The sequence below is a fragment of the Diabrotica virgifera genome, chromosome 6 (genome assembly GCF_917563875.1).
Source record: "Diabrotica virgifera virgifera chromosome 6, PGI_DIABVI_V3a".
Lineage (NCBI taxonomy): Eukaryota > Metazoa > Arthropoda > Insecta > Coleoptera > Chrysomelidae > Diabrotica > Diabrotica virgifera.
The window spans coordinates 13,021,115-13,035,604 of NC_065448.1; the positions used below are offsets into that span (position 1 = coordinate 13,021,115).

Below are 14,490 nucleotides of genomic sequence, written 5' to 3' on the forward strand. Positions count from 1 at the left end.
GTAAATCATGACGTTTTCATGTGCGCGATTGATTTTGAAAAGGCCTTTGATAAAGTTCGCCATGAAAAAATGCTACATATTCTCAAAACTACCGGTCTGGACGGTAGGGACATTAGAATAATCGCAAATTTGTATTGGGGCCAGGCTGCATGTATTAGGGTTGCGAATCAGTGCTCTGAAGAAGTAAAAATCAAGCGCGGAGTTCGACAAGGCTGTATATTGTCACCAATGTTGTTTAATCTTTACTCTGAAACAATCTTAAATGAAGTCTTGGAAAACGCAAAAGAGGGAATACTCATTATTGGTATGCTTATGAACAATATCAGATACGCAGATGACACCTTGTTGCTGACTGGATCAATTGAACATCTTCAAGCGTTATTGAATCGAATGGTGGCATTCTGCGCGATATATGGACTCAAACTCAACGCAAGAAAAACAAAGTTTATGGTTATTAGTAAACAGGCAGCCGTAAATAATAATAACTATAACGTAACAATCGGTAATGACTCAATTGAACGAGTAAGTAATCTTGTATATCTGGGTACTCATATTAATGAAAGCTGGAACCCTAGTACAGAAATAAAAAGTAGAATTGCCAAAGCAAGAACAAGTTTTATGAAATTTAAGAAAATCCTGTGCAGTCATGATCTAAATTTGGAACTTCGCATAAGAATGGTCCGATGTTATATATTCCCAGTACTACTTTACGGGCTTGAAGCATGGACACTGACAGAATCGCTTTTAAAAAACCTAGAAGCATTTGAAATGTGGGTCTACCGCCGTATTCTGAAGATCAGTTGGGTAGAAAGAGTCGCAAACGAAAGGGTTTTGCAACGTTTGAATAAAAGTTGCGAAGTAGTGAACACGGTTAAAAGGCGCAAATTGGAATACTTTGGTCATATAATGCGTCACCCAGAAAAATATGACATACTTCACCTTGTCATGCAAGGTAAAATAATGGGAAAAAGAAGTGTGGGCCGCCGTACAACTTCTTGGCTTAAAAACCTACGCCAATGGTTTGGGAAAACTAGCACTGAACTATTTCGTGCGGCTGTAAATAAGACAATGATTGTTAATATGCTGCGCAACATGAGAGCCAACGATCGACAAGCGGTCTCGGCACCTTAAGAAGAAGAAGTGAAATGTATCATTTGTGTATTTTAGGTATGTTCTAATAATATGTTATGTATGTATAGATAGGTTTTTACTTAATTATTTTAAATCATTGTGAAGCTTAACTTGCTAGGAACCTTGTAATATTGTCTAATGTGTTAAAAGTAAGTAGTGTTGAAACACCAATTAAGTAAAGTTTATTATGTTGTTGTTTTCACCAATTTTGAAAACATTTGAAAACATTGAATTATCCACGTCTGTCTGTCCGTCCGTCCATCCGTCTTGTCCGTCCGACCGAAAATATAACTCCTCCGTCACTATAGCAGGTAGAATGACAAATGAGGTGTCAAATGAAAGCTTATAATCCAAGGATGGTACTAAAGGTGAGAAGATTGACATACGCTGTCTGTCCACCTGTCCGTCCGACAGCGAATATAACTCCTCCGTCACTATAGCAGGTAAAATGACAAATGTGGTGTCAAATGAAAGCTTATAATCCAAGGATGGTACTAAAGGTGACAAATTTGACCTAGGCTATCTGTCCGTGTGACCGCGAATATAATTCTTTCGTCACGATACCAGGAAGAATAACAAATATGGTGTCAAATGAAAACTTATAATCCAAGGATGGTGTGTGTTTGTGTTTTATTGGCACTGGTTTTCACAACCAACTGGCCAGTCAATTTAATAATGATTTTTTAGACTATAACTTATCACTAACTCAGGGGAATAATGTGTGTTGTGTGTCGACGCCATTGTCTTTGCAAAGAGACGCAAATCCTTGGATTATAAGCTTTCATTTGACAACCTCATTTGTGATTCTACCTGGTATAATGACGGAGGTGTTATATTCGCGGTCAGACGGACAGGCGGACAGACAACTTAGGCCTAATTTCTCACCTTAAGTACTATCCTTGGATTATAAGCTTTCATACTTCATTTGTAATTCTACCTGGTATAGTGACGGATGAGTTATATTCGCGGTCAGACAGACAGACGGACAGACAACTTAGGTCTAATTTCTTACCTTCAGTACTATCCTTGGATTATAAGCTTTCATTTGACACCTCATTCGTCATTCTACCTAGTATAGTGACGGATGAGTTATATTCGCGGTCAGACAGACAGACGGACAGACAACCTAGGTCTAATTTCTCACCTTTAGTACTATCCTTGGTTTATAAGAATGCAAACCATTCATGCAGAAAAGGCTGCATTAGACACCATAGATGAAAATGGTCGTGAAGAGGAAAATTCAACCACCAGGCCACAAAAAGAATTATTAAGACTAGAAATCATCAATCAGACAATGGCGTTCACGACTGGACATAGACTTCCTAAGTTTTTCTAGTGTTCTCTACAGACTAGAAATACCTCACCAAAAAGTGAATGCAGTGGTAATTCCGAGAGAAACAGACAAATTGAAACAGCTTCAGTCAAACATTGATGTAGGTACAGCGCCGAAAATAGTACCATAGTACTTACCTATTCACTGTGAGCGGACGTTCATGACATCAACAGAACCAAGTAGGTATACCTAGTGGCTATCAAGATATTTCAGACAACCTTAATCTTAAACTTATTACAAAATAATAAGTTTTGCTATTGCCATTTGTATTTGAATGGTCTGATTAAGTTCCCGGTAGAGGTAGAAAGTAATATATTGTTAATATAGTATTTTTACTACAAAAACGTTATTACGTAGGTCAAAATTTTTGACGTAAGAGAACTGTCAAAACATTAGAATGTGACTTTTCATTATTGCCGTGTTTATAATAAACATAGCAATAATGAAAAGTCACATTCTAATGTTTTGACAGTTCTCTTATGTCAAAAATTTTGACCTACGTAATAACGTTTTTGTAGTAAAAATACTATATATTGTACTTTTAATTATTATACCTGCTATTCAGTCTGCTTACTTCTCGAAATTTAAGGATACTACTCAAATATTTTGATGGCAATAAGTATACCCGAAGAGGATGGTCCCAAAAATAACTGAAGCGAAACAATGAGAGAAAATGAGAAAGAATAAATAAAATATTTTATTTTAATGAAATATAAATAGTAATTAAACATTTTATCTTTATTTTTCATTTTACCTGTTATATAGAATGTAGATCAAAAAAGAGTTTTCATATTCATATAATAATTTTTGAATGAAAAGTATTGTCAGGATGGCCGAGCGGTCTAAGGCGCCAGACTCAAGGTTTACCTTGCCCGTTTACGGTGTGCGAGCGTTCTGGTCCACTCTGTGGGCGTGGGTTCGAATCCCACTTCTGACAATTCTTTTTTGTTTTTTTTTGTTTTTTATTCATACGGTATATTTAAAAAATAATTATCATACTGAAACTGCTACATTCTGCAAAAAATACCTGAATTAAACTTGTCGCATGGAGCTGTAGTTGTTATAAAATGACCTAATTGTAGGAAAACTGTTTGGTTTTCCGAACATTTTCATTTAGTTTCCGGAATACTCGATAGATGGACCAAGTGGTGGTTGCTAGGGTAACCGCTTCCTCTTTTGTTCTCTTTAGGGGCCTTGTTTTCGCTAGGGGTGTTTCAGGTCGTATAATAATCATACTGATGTAAAAAGCCAGTGGCGTTTAAGAATTTACTTTCCGATTTACAACAAAGATGTTCGTTTTTAGTTTATTTTAGATTATTATTATTATAGTTTTTAGTAATAGTAGCTTATATCATTCAAAAAACATTATTTTTAATATGGTAGTCAGTGAACTAAAGTTCAGAAATCACTAGAATTCCAGACTGGCATGGGCAGGAAAACTTAGTTGGATACTTAAGAACTGCAAATAACTCCAATACTTGAGGCGCAAGTATTGTCAGAACAAACAATAGTTCTGAAAGCATTTTCTTCTTTTTTATCTATAAGCAATACTGCTTGTTCATTGACAGATTAATAACTATGAGAGATTGATCCATCTTTTGCATGGAGGGCTGATACTTCTTCTACCTTGATTTGTAATTGACAATTGGCTCTTTGCATAATAGAGTATTTTGACTTCTCTTGGTTTCTTTAATGATTTTCCCATACAATCTACTCACAGAAGGTGTAATGTACCTATATTTCACTATAATTGTTGGGATCTTTTTTATTTCCTCTTTTTTGTATGGTGCAAGTAGCCCATTTTTCATTCGTTCGGTATTTTTCCATCAAATAAGCATTTGTTGAATTTATACTTTAATATTTGTGTAAGGCCCAAAGAGCGTGTTATAGCAGTTGTGCAGGTATGTCTCCAGGGTTAGTTACCTTTTTATGTTTCCCCTTTTTGGCGCATGTTTTGTTTTGTTTTCAGATATTAAATCTGCAAGACATATTGGGTAATATGTGACCCATTTGTCCATTTGTATTTGTTTCTATCTTTATCCTTTTATGGGTGTTATGTTTGAAGATCCTCATCGTTTTCCATGCCCCCCTTGCTCTGGAGCCTCCCACTAAAAATTGTGGCTTATTTCCCAATTAGAATAGTGATTTAAAATAAATGGTACTCCTTTAAAAGGTAAAACTTTTATTGGAGGTGTTTTGTAAGAGGCTGATTTAGCCGGGGCTATTTTAGCCGGGGCTGTTTTGACCGGGGCTATTTTGTGTGCGATCTATTTTGTCGGTGCTATTTTGTTTGCGGGCTATTTTGTCGAGGCTATTTTGACGGGGCTGTTTTGACGGGGCTGTTTTGAAGGAGCTATTTTGACGGGTTATTGTATATCTTGGGCTTAAAGTTGATGAGAAAGACATAGGTAGTCAAAATACGAAATTCACACTTCAAGAAGCACGAAATATCATAGGTGCACTTAACTTAGTTTGGTGGTACAAAAAGGTTAGCATAAGCAATAAAAAGAGAATTGGTCAAACCATGCTTAATTCAGCTCTTACATAAGGCTGGGAAGTTTGGACAATGATAGAAACAGACAAAAGATGACTTACAGCAGTCGAAATGCACTACCTAGGACTACCTACGACGATCTGCTAAAATTTCTAGAATATACTGGATTCGCAAAGAAGAAATCAGAAATATCCGAAGTAGCACAATAAAAACATTTTAGTTTTATTTAAGGTTTATAAAGGTTTTATTGTGGTAAATAAGAAGAAAATGGTTTTAAAGTTACCTTTGTCACTAGTTTTAAAGTATCTAATAAGAGTATCAAATAAGACTAATTAATCTTAATAGATAATTTGTCTTATTGTAGTTTTAAAATGGTTTATTCTCAGTTCACTTTAAAACTAATTAGTTTTATAAAGAACTTCCGGACTTTTCGGTTTGATTAGATTCTAGTTTGCTACCTTTTAGTTTTATTGCAGTTTTAAAGATTCTCCTAATATGACTAATAAAACCTATTATTAAAACTACTTGATCTCAAGACTATTATGTCAGTAAAACATATGCCTTAAAACTATTTTTTTTAATTTTCTTTAAAGTTGCTTTCTTAAAAGCAATTAGTGGGCTATGTTAAAACCAAACGCTCTTAACTGAATCAATTTGGTTATCGTAAAGACTAAACTATGCTCCTTGTTAGAAACAATAAAAATAAACTCATTCCCTCTTCTTGCATGTCCAAATTGGTCGGCCATTTGTTTTAGAGCGAAACAGAGGTGTAGTGTGTTGTAAAAAGTGGAAGTACAGTTAGTATGGAAGAAATAAGTCGCAAGTACTTAAAATATAAACGAACTTGGTCATTTTGAAAAAAAAATACAACACACACAACACTACGACGCCTCGATTTTAGGTTAGATGCACATTAAAACCGAGTGGCATTATTGACAGCAGCATTAAAACTAAACGGTTTTAATTTCAAGGCGACCTTGCTTTTATGTAGGATATATTATGCTCTTGGAAAGGTATAAAATAAAACCATTTGATCTTTAGAATTCTCTGAAGCTATTTCCTTGTGGCATTTTTATGATTAATTATTTATATGGGAAATAAGCCACAATTAAAATGAAAAAAATTGTTGGATACATTCCTGAATATTATAAACGATCAAGAAGAGACAATAAAATTTACAATGGAAAAGGAATACAATAACAGCCTACCTTTCCTCGATGTTTTGATCTCAAAGAAGGATATTGGATATGAGACTCAAGTGTATAAAAAACCAACACACACCAACAGATATCTCAATTACAAGTCAAATCACAACATCAACGTTAAAAAGGGAATCATTAAATCCTTATATGATAGAGCCAAAATTACTTGTTCTAACGAAAATTCCTTTTTAGCAGAAAAACAATTGTTAACATCTGTTTTATTAAAAAATGATTATCCTTTATCGTTTATAAATAAGGAATTGTCAAGATTGGATCGAATGGAACAGAACAACTTAGAACGGGATCCTACAACATTCACCAGAAATAATACGAGGAAAATATCAATACCATATATAAAAGGACTATCCGAGAAACTTAAAACAATAGGAAATAAATTCAACATTTCAACAACATTCAAAACAACAAACACATTGAGATCTATTCTATCGAAAACTAAACCTAACAATGATCAAGAAAGAACAAAAAATTGCATTTATAAAATACCTTGTGAATGCGAACAATTTTATTTAGGTGAGACATCAAGACCATTAGACGTTAGAATAAGTGAACATCAATCTTATATTAAAAATAGAGAATTTGAGAGATCTCAAATATGTCAACACGCATGGGATAATGAACATAGAGTTCAGTGGAGAGATTCAAGTATAGTCCTGAAAGAATCAGATAGTAAAAAGAGAAAAATCAAAGAAGCGGCTCTAATTATGCTAAATGAAACCAATTGTGTCGCAAATTCCTCGGTAGAATGCAGTAGGATGTGGTTACCCATACTGAAAGAGGAAGTCAATAGAAAGAAAATACCAAGATTAGTAAGTCAATAATATCGAGCTAGTACATATTTTATATTTTAGTATTACTTATATATCTAGTATTATTAATAATATTTATAATTTAAACATGTTACAAGTCAGAATTTGGTATTACTTTTTGAGAGTAAATTAATGTAAGACCAAATACTTACGATGTCGGGATAGTATCACAGGTTTTTCCTGTTTTTCCCTTGTGATTTACTATGAAGTCTCTAACGCGAGAATTTTACTGTCGTTGCATTTGGTTGTCTTTTTAAAGACATATCACATGCTATAATTTTTTATGACGGATATTCTTGAGTTGGGGTTAATTTCATGTAATCGAATGAACTATCTTTCAGTAAGTCGTCCCAGGAACGCAACTCATAAAATATTGGCAATATCATTTTAAAGTCTTCTACTTTAAAATGTATAATATATGTCTGAATTGCCAATATAAATGAGTGAGATTAAATAAATTATTAGAAGAATTTTTTTTTGCTTAGCAACAACACTTTAGTTTATTTTAGTAATATTTTGTATTTTGACAACGGCACCCGATTTGGGCGTCGAAACGTTAATAAAATTATTTTTTTCATTTTAATTGTGGCTTATTTCCCATATAAATAATTTAGAATTCTCTGTCGATAGACCACAAATAGTTTTATTTGAATTTCGGCCATATTGCTTTCTGGAGATGCTGAAAGCCATGATAGATTACAATAGAAGGCTTACATAAAAATTATAAATAAGCGACGTAAAGAAATAAATTCGATTTAATTTAACATTAAAACATTAAAATTGTAGATTGAAGTTATTTTTCTTTCAAATTAATATTTTTCGGATTTAATTTTTTTTCTTATTTTTATTTTTTAATCGCCAAAAGGCAGCAATTTTAGGACGCATGAGTTATTTAGACCTATTTTTGTTAACATTATCAATAAAGTTGGGTGCGCAAGTGTTTTTCTACCTTGACAGTCCGAAATAACCAAGTACTTTTTATTATTTTATGGTTACAAATACGTATCTACCTATCATAACACATGTTAAAATTTGTTGGCTTATATGGAGTATATGTGTTTAAAGAATGGTAAATTGTCTTTAGAAGTCTCCATTTAAAAAAACCTTTTTAAGTTTGCTGTAAAACTGCCAGCGCTTAAAGTGTTTTTTAACATGGTTTTAAAAGCACCTTCACAGCAGCTTTAAAACCAGTTGCTTAAAAAAACAAAGTTTTAAGAAGGTTTTTATTTTTGGTTTTATTGACCTCTTTCAGAGTGGGCCCTTTTATGCTGAAAGAGGTTTTATTGCAACCTTAAGGTTTACTTAAAAACCACATGGTTTTAATATTAGTTTTATTCTACAGTTTTAAAGCATCCTTAAAAGACAATAAACCCATTCGGTGCTACTTGGGATGTTAGCACCAGAAACAGTTGTTGATCGTATCGAGAAAAAAATCTTAAACATTTTTAATTACCTTTTATAGTGTACAGTGTATAGAACTATCATCGCTACCCTAGTGAGTCACAACGACACAGTGCCATCTCCTAACCAAAACAAACCATGTTCTGAAGAGGTGATGGTCACCTAAAACCGCACAGAGAGAAAATCAATCCAAAGAAACAAAATACTGCAAAGACTCTCGCGACTGGGCGGAAAGACAGTTCTACGGAGAATTGATCTAGACTGGCGGAAAGATAATGCCTGGGCCTGGAGACCAACAAGGGTTTTAATGTATTGAGTTAAAGGTCAAACACGCGAGGCCCAGCGATTAAGTAGTGAATAAGCGCTGATCCTTTCCTTACCAGCTGAGTATTGATTGGCCTCTCCCATCTTCATATTCGCATCAACTATCTCTAATATTTTGTAAAATATCACTTTCTAGATATACAGTGGAACTCCGATAACTCGGCCTCCGATAACCTGGAAGTCCGGCTAACCCGGACCGATCATCAGACAAAACAAACATTTTTTCAGTTTGACTGAGTTTTTTACAAAGAAATGAACAATACTGTATACAACTATACGTAATTTACATGTATTGTCCATGTGTATTTCATGTTTTCGCAATTATAATGGAGTTTACCTGTAGGTATACAGTGTTTTATTAATTTTTACCATATTCTCCGCCTAACCCGGATTTTCGATAAACCGGATTGGCCGCGGCCTCGATTAATCCGACTTATCGAGGTTCCACTGTACGTAGATACTAATAAAGTATCGTGTTTGTCACATCAATTAACTATACATATTTATTTTTGTTTGCAGATAACCACCAGTGGGTCTTGGGTTTCTCGAATATCTGCCGGGAATTAAATATTATTTTATTATAAAAAGGTGTTTTTATTTTGTTGCTTATTTATAAGAATATATTTTTATTTAAATTAAACCTATTTTGCTGAACCTAATGTCTAACGGAGCTACCCGTCACAATCTAAACGTCAAAATAAATTTATTATAAAATAAAATTGTTATATATATATATATATATATATATATATATATATATATATATATATATATATATATATATATATATATATTATATATATATATATATATATATATACATCCTACTATCAATTTGGCATCGATACATTATGCATTTACCATCGATTTGGCATCGTCTTGCAAAGTGGCATCTGTATATCGATGCCACTTTACACTACCTTAATAACTTTATTCCTGTACTTGCTACCAGAAGTCTAATCAGCTCGGTAGTTAGAGATTTGATTCCTTGATGTTACTTTAATATATCAGCTTTCCTTGTTTACCTCTTACTAAGTTATATAAGTTTATTCCATAAAATGTTTGAGTCCAAAATGATCGTACAGTGAAAATATTATATACATTTAGTTCAGTGTTTTACCGTTTCGTCGCTGCCGTTATATACATGAAAACGTATATCCCACTTTCATTATCAATCATTTTGGCATCAGAAATTTGGCATCACTGTTGAATACAATATTATTCACAACGAAAAATAGACAATTTGAGAATGTATATATTATTTTCATAAAGAAATCAGTCTGGCATCATGTTTTATTGTTTTCACCCAATTTTGAAAAAATGTGAAAACGTATTATCCACGTCCGTCTGTCCGTCTGTCTGTAACCACAACTCCTCCGTCAATATACCAGCTAGAATGACAAATGAGGTATCAAATGAAAGCTGATAATCCAAGGATGGTACTAAAGGTGAGATATTTGACCTTGGCGGTCTGTCCGTCGGTCTTTACGACCGCGAATATAACTCCTCCATCATTATACCAGGTAGAATGACAAATGAGGTGTCAAATGAAAGCATATAATCCAAGGATGGTACTAACGGTGAGATATTTGACCTAGGCTGTCTTTCCGTCGGTCCCTCCGACCGCAAATATAACTCCTCCGTCATTATACCAGGTAGAATGACAAATGAGGTGTCAAAAGAAAGCTTATAATACAAGGATGGTACTAAAGGTGAGATATTTGACTTAGGCGGTCTGTGACTCGGTCCCTCCGACCGCGAATATAACTTATCCGTCATTATACCAGGTAGAATGACAAATGAGGTGTCAAATGAAAGCTGATAATCCTAGGATGGTACTAAAGGTGAGATATTTGACCTAGGCTGTCTTTCCGTCGGTCCCTCCGACCGCGAATATAACTCCTCCGTCATTATACCAGGTAGAATGACAAATGAGGTGTCAAAAGAAAGCTTATAATACAAGGATGGTACTAAAGGTGAGATATTTAACTTAGGCGATCTGTGCGCCGGTCCCTCCGACCGCCAATATAACTCCTCCATCATTATACCAGGTAGAATGACAAATGAGGTGTCAAATGAAAGCTTATATTCCAAGGATGGTAATAAAGGTGAGATATTTGACCTAGGCTGTCTTTCCGACGGTCCGTACGACCGGGAATATAACTCCTCCGTCATTATACCATGTAGAATGAGAAATGAGGTGTCAAATGAAGGCTGATATTCCAAGGATGGTACTAAAGGTGAGATATTTGACCTACATGGTCTGTCCGTCGGTCCGTCCGACCGCGAGTATAACTCCTCAATCATTATACCAGGTAGAATGATAAATGAGGTGTCAAATGAAAGCTTATAATCCAAGGATGGTACTAAAGGTGAGATATTTGGCCTAGGCAATCTTTCTGCCGGTCCGTACGACCGCGAATATAACTTCTCCGTCATTATACCAGGTAGAATGACAAATGAGGTGTCAAATGAAAGCTTATATTCCAAGGATGGTACTAAAGGTGAGATATTTGACCCAGGCTGTCTTTCCGTCGGTCCGTACGACCGCGCATATAACCCCTCCGTCGTTATACCAGGTAGAATGACAAATGAGGTGTCAAATGAAAGCTGATAATCCAATGATAGTACTACAGGTGAGCGATTTGACCTAGGCTGTCTTTCCGCCGGTCCGTACGACCGCGACTATAACTTCTGCGTCTTTATACCAAGTAGAATGACAAATGAGGTGTCAAATGAAAGCTGATAATCCAATGATGGTACTACAGGTGAGCGATTTGACCTAAGCTGTCTTTCCGCCGGTCCGTACGACCGCGACTATAACTTCTGCGTCTTTATACCAAGTAGAATGATAAATAAGATGTCAAATGAAAGCTTATAATCCAAGGATGGTACTAAAAGTGAGATATTTGGCCTAGACAATCTTTCTGTTGGTCCGTACGACCGCGAATATAACTTCTCCGTCATTATACCAGGTAGAATGACAAATAAGGTGTCAAATGTAAGCTGGTAATACAAGGATGGTACTAAAGGTGAGATATTTGACCTAGGCGGTCTGTCGGTGGGTCCGTCCGACCGCGAATGTAACTCCTCTATCATTATACCAGCTATAATAATAAATGAGGTGTCAAATGAAAGCTTATAATCCAAGGATGGTACTAAAGGTGAGATATTTGAGCTGGGTACTCTTTCTGTCGGTCCGTACGACCGCCAATATAACTCCTCCGCCATTATACCGGGTAGAATGACAAATGAGGTGTCAAATAAAAGCTTGTGGGTGAAAACCTAGGACTTACGAAGTCCAATTTAAAAATAGGGCATATCAGAGATATGCCTTAGACATCATAGAAGACAATGACACAGAAAAATCAAACAAGCAATATGTCAAAAGGGCCTTAGTTATGTATCTTCGGTCCTGTTGGTCCAATCGTGATGTATAGCACCTCAAATGATAGGATTTGACAAACAGAATACAATGAGAGAAAAATCAAATACAACCTCATGTCAAAAGGGCCTTAGTCGCGTATCTTCGGTCCTATAAGACCAATACGGCATCTCAAATAATAGGACTTGACAAATAAAATACAATGACACAGAAAAATCAAATACAGCAACAAGTCAAAAGGGCCCTAGTTATGTATATCTAGTCCTATTGGTCCAATTGTGACGTACAGCAGCTCAAATGGTAGGGTTTAATGAACAGAATACAATGACACAGAAAAATCAAATACAGCAATATGTCAAAAGGGCCTTATTTACGTATCTTCGCTCCTATTGGTCCAATCGTGGCGTACAGCACCTAAAATAACTGGATTTGACTAATATAATACAATGACGTATGAAAATCAATTACAGCATCATGTCAAAAGGGCCTTAGTCTTGTATCTACGGTTCTATTGGTTCAATCGTGACGTACAGCGTCTGAAATGATGGGATTTAACTGGCAGAATAAGATGGTGTAGACAAATGAAAATGACGGCATGTAATAACACTTTAAAATTGTAGAAATAAAATGGATTAACACACATGGTATGGCATATTAGGTGAGAGTATTTAACAAATAGAATACGATTACATACGTCCAGTTTTTGACAAGCGACTTCTCTACATATGATAAACGCGAAAGGGCCCCAACGTTCACTGCTCGACATAGGCCTCCCGTTCATTGCATATACCCACTGCTTTCTGACGCTGTGACTTGAGAGGATAGGATTTAACGAATAGAACGACAAAGAAGACTAAACAAGGCAGCTCACGGGAAAAACACAACTGTCCGTTTTATACTCTACAGGGAAGCATCAAATATTCAACGTAAGAATATATTAGAGTATAACGGTATGATAAATCTTTTTCTTCTTTTTTTCATTTAGTGCATTCCGTACGTTTTTTAAACATAATCAGGAGAAGTTGTTGAATTTCTGAAGTCTATAAAAGAATTTCTTAACAAACCTTTTTTTAATTGTGTTATGGATTATTTTTAAGAATGTGTTTAAAAGGCAGTTCGCAGGCTTATTGTTCAATGGGCTTATCACTTTCAAGCGCCTGTCTTTTTTGTAGGACTATTAATTGTTACTTGTGATTTCAACCATTCTAGCGGGGCAATGCCTTTTCTATAACTGAAATGAATATTGTTATCCATTTAATTTTTTTCCTCAATTAATTGAATGCCTCCTACTGGTGTTTGGTCTAAGCTTACCGCTTTTCCCCATTTAAGCTAAACTGCTCGTCAAAAGTTAGGGATATAGAAAATTATGCTCATTTTCATAGCTAATTTTTTCGAGAACAGATTAACGGATTCCACTATTTTTTTTAATATTTTAGATTTTTCTTTAGTATTTATACAGTTGTGCAAAGGTTTACACAAACTTCTTTTTTGTACTTATACCGAGTGGTAGGTATAAGTACAGAAAAGAAGTAAACAGTTTGAGTAAACCTCTTGATAGGTATTAGTTACGTATCTTCACTCCCATTGGTCCCAACGTGTCGTACGGCGGCTCAAATCATTGGAATCAGCCAACAGAATACAATGACTAGGGAGCGGATTTATATGCGATCAATTTTGATGAAATATTCGCATATATATGCGGTAAAAAATTACGAAATATGCGCAAGATATGCACAAAAATTCAAAAAATGCGCATTTCGGGAAACCACAAATTTTCTGTCTTATTTAGTAATCTTATTTATTATTTTTCAAATAAAATCATTTTTTATATATGCAATTTATTCACAGTTTTTACAAAAACTGCTACCAATAGTTACCTATTTAAAATAAAACAACAATATCACTATAAATATATCTTCGATTATAATTCACTACAATGTGTTTTTCCAAATTCTTTACGAGGAAACATATTCTTTGATCAGACAAAATATTTTTATAACTTGAAAAACTCCTTTCAACATCGATAATTGGTGCGTATTTAAAATAACTTGTTAATTTCCGTTAGAAAATCGTAAAACTTTGGCTAAAGGTGTAAATTCTCTTAACAATAGAGGATTTAAAAAATCACCAGAATTATAGGTAGGTACCTACCCTAATAGCACAAGGACGTCCAATGGACGGACTTTAGGGACGTCCATTGGACGTCCGTTTTCGTCCGAGGAACGTCCTTTATACGTCCTATTTTGGTCCAAATGTCGCGCTACCGAACGTCCATTGGACGTCCATCTAATGTCCGAGGGGACATATATTGGATCTTAATCGGACGTAAATTGGACCTTAATCGGACGTCCTAGGGGACGTAAATTGGACCCTAATCGGACGTAAATTGGACC

The 14,490-nt window shown here is 34.9% G+C and overlaps 1 non-coding gene across 1 annotated transcript; it reads left to right on the forward strand.

Moving 5' to 3' along the window:
• Positions 1 to 3,287: 3,287 nt before the first annotated feature.
• Trnal-caa (transfer RNA leucine (anticodon CAA)) lies at positions 3,288 to 3,401 on the forward strand. Its single transcript has 2 exons — positions 3,288 to 3,325; positions 3,357 to 3,401. It is a non-coding gene; the product is annotated as a tRNA-Leu (tRNA).
• The last annotated feature ends 11,089 nt before the right edge of the window (positions 3,402 to 14,490 follow it).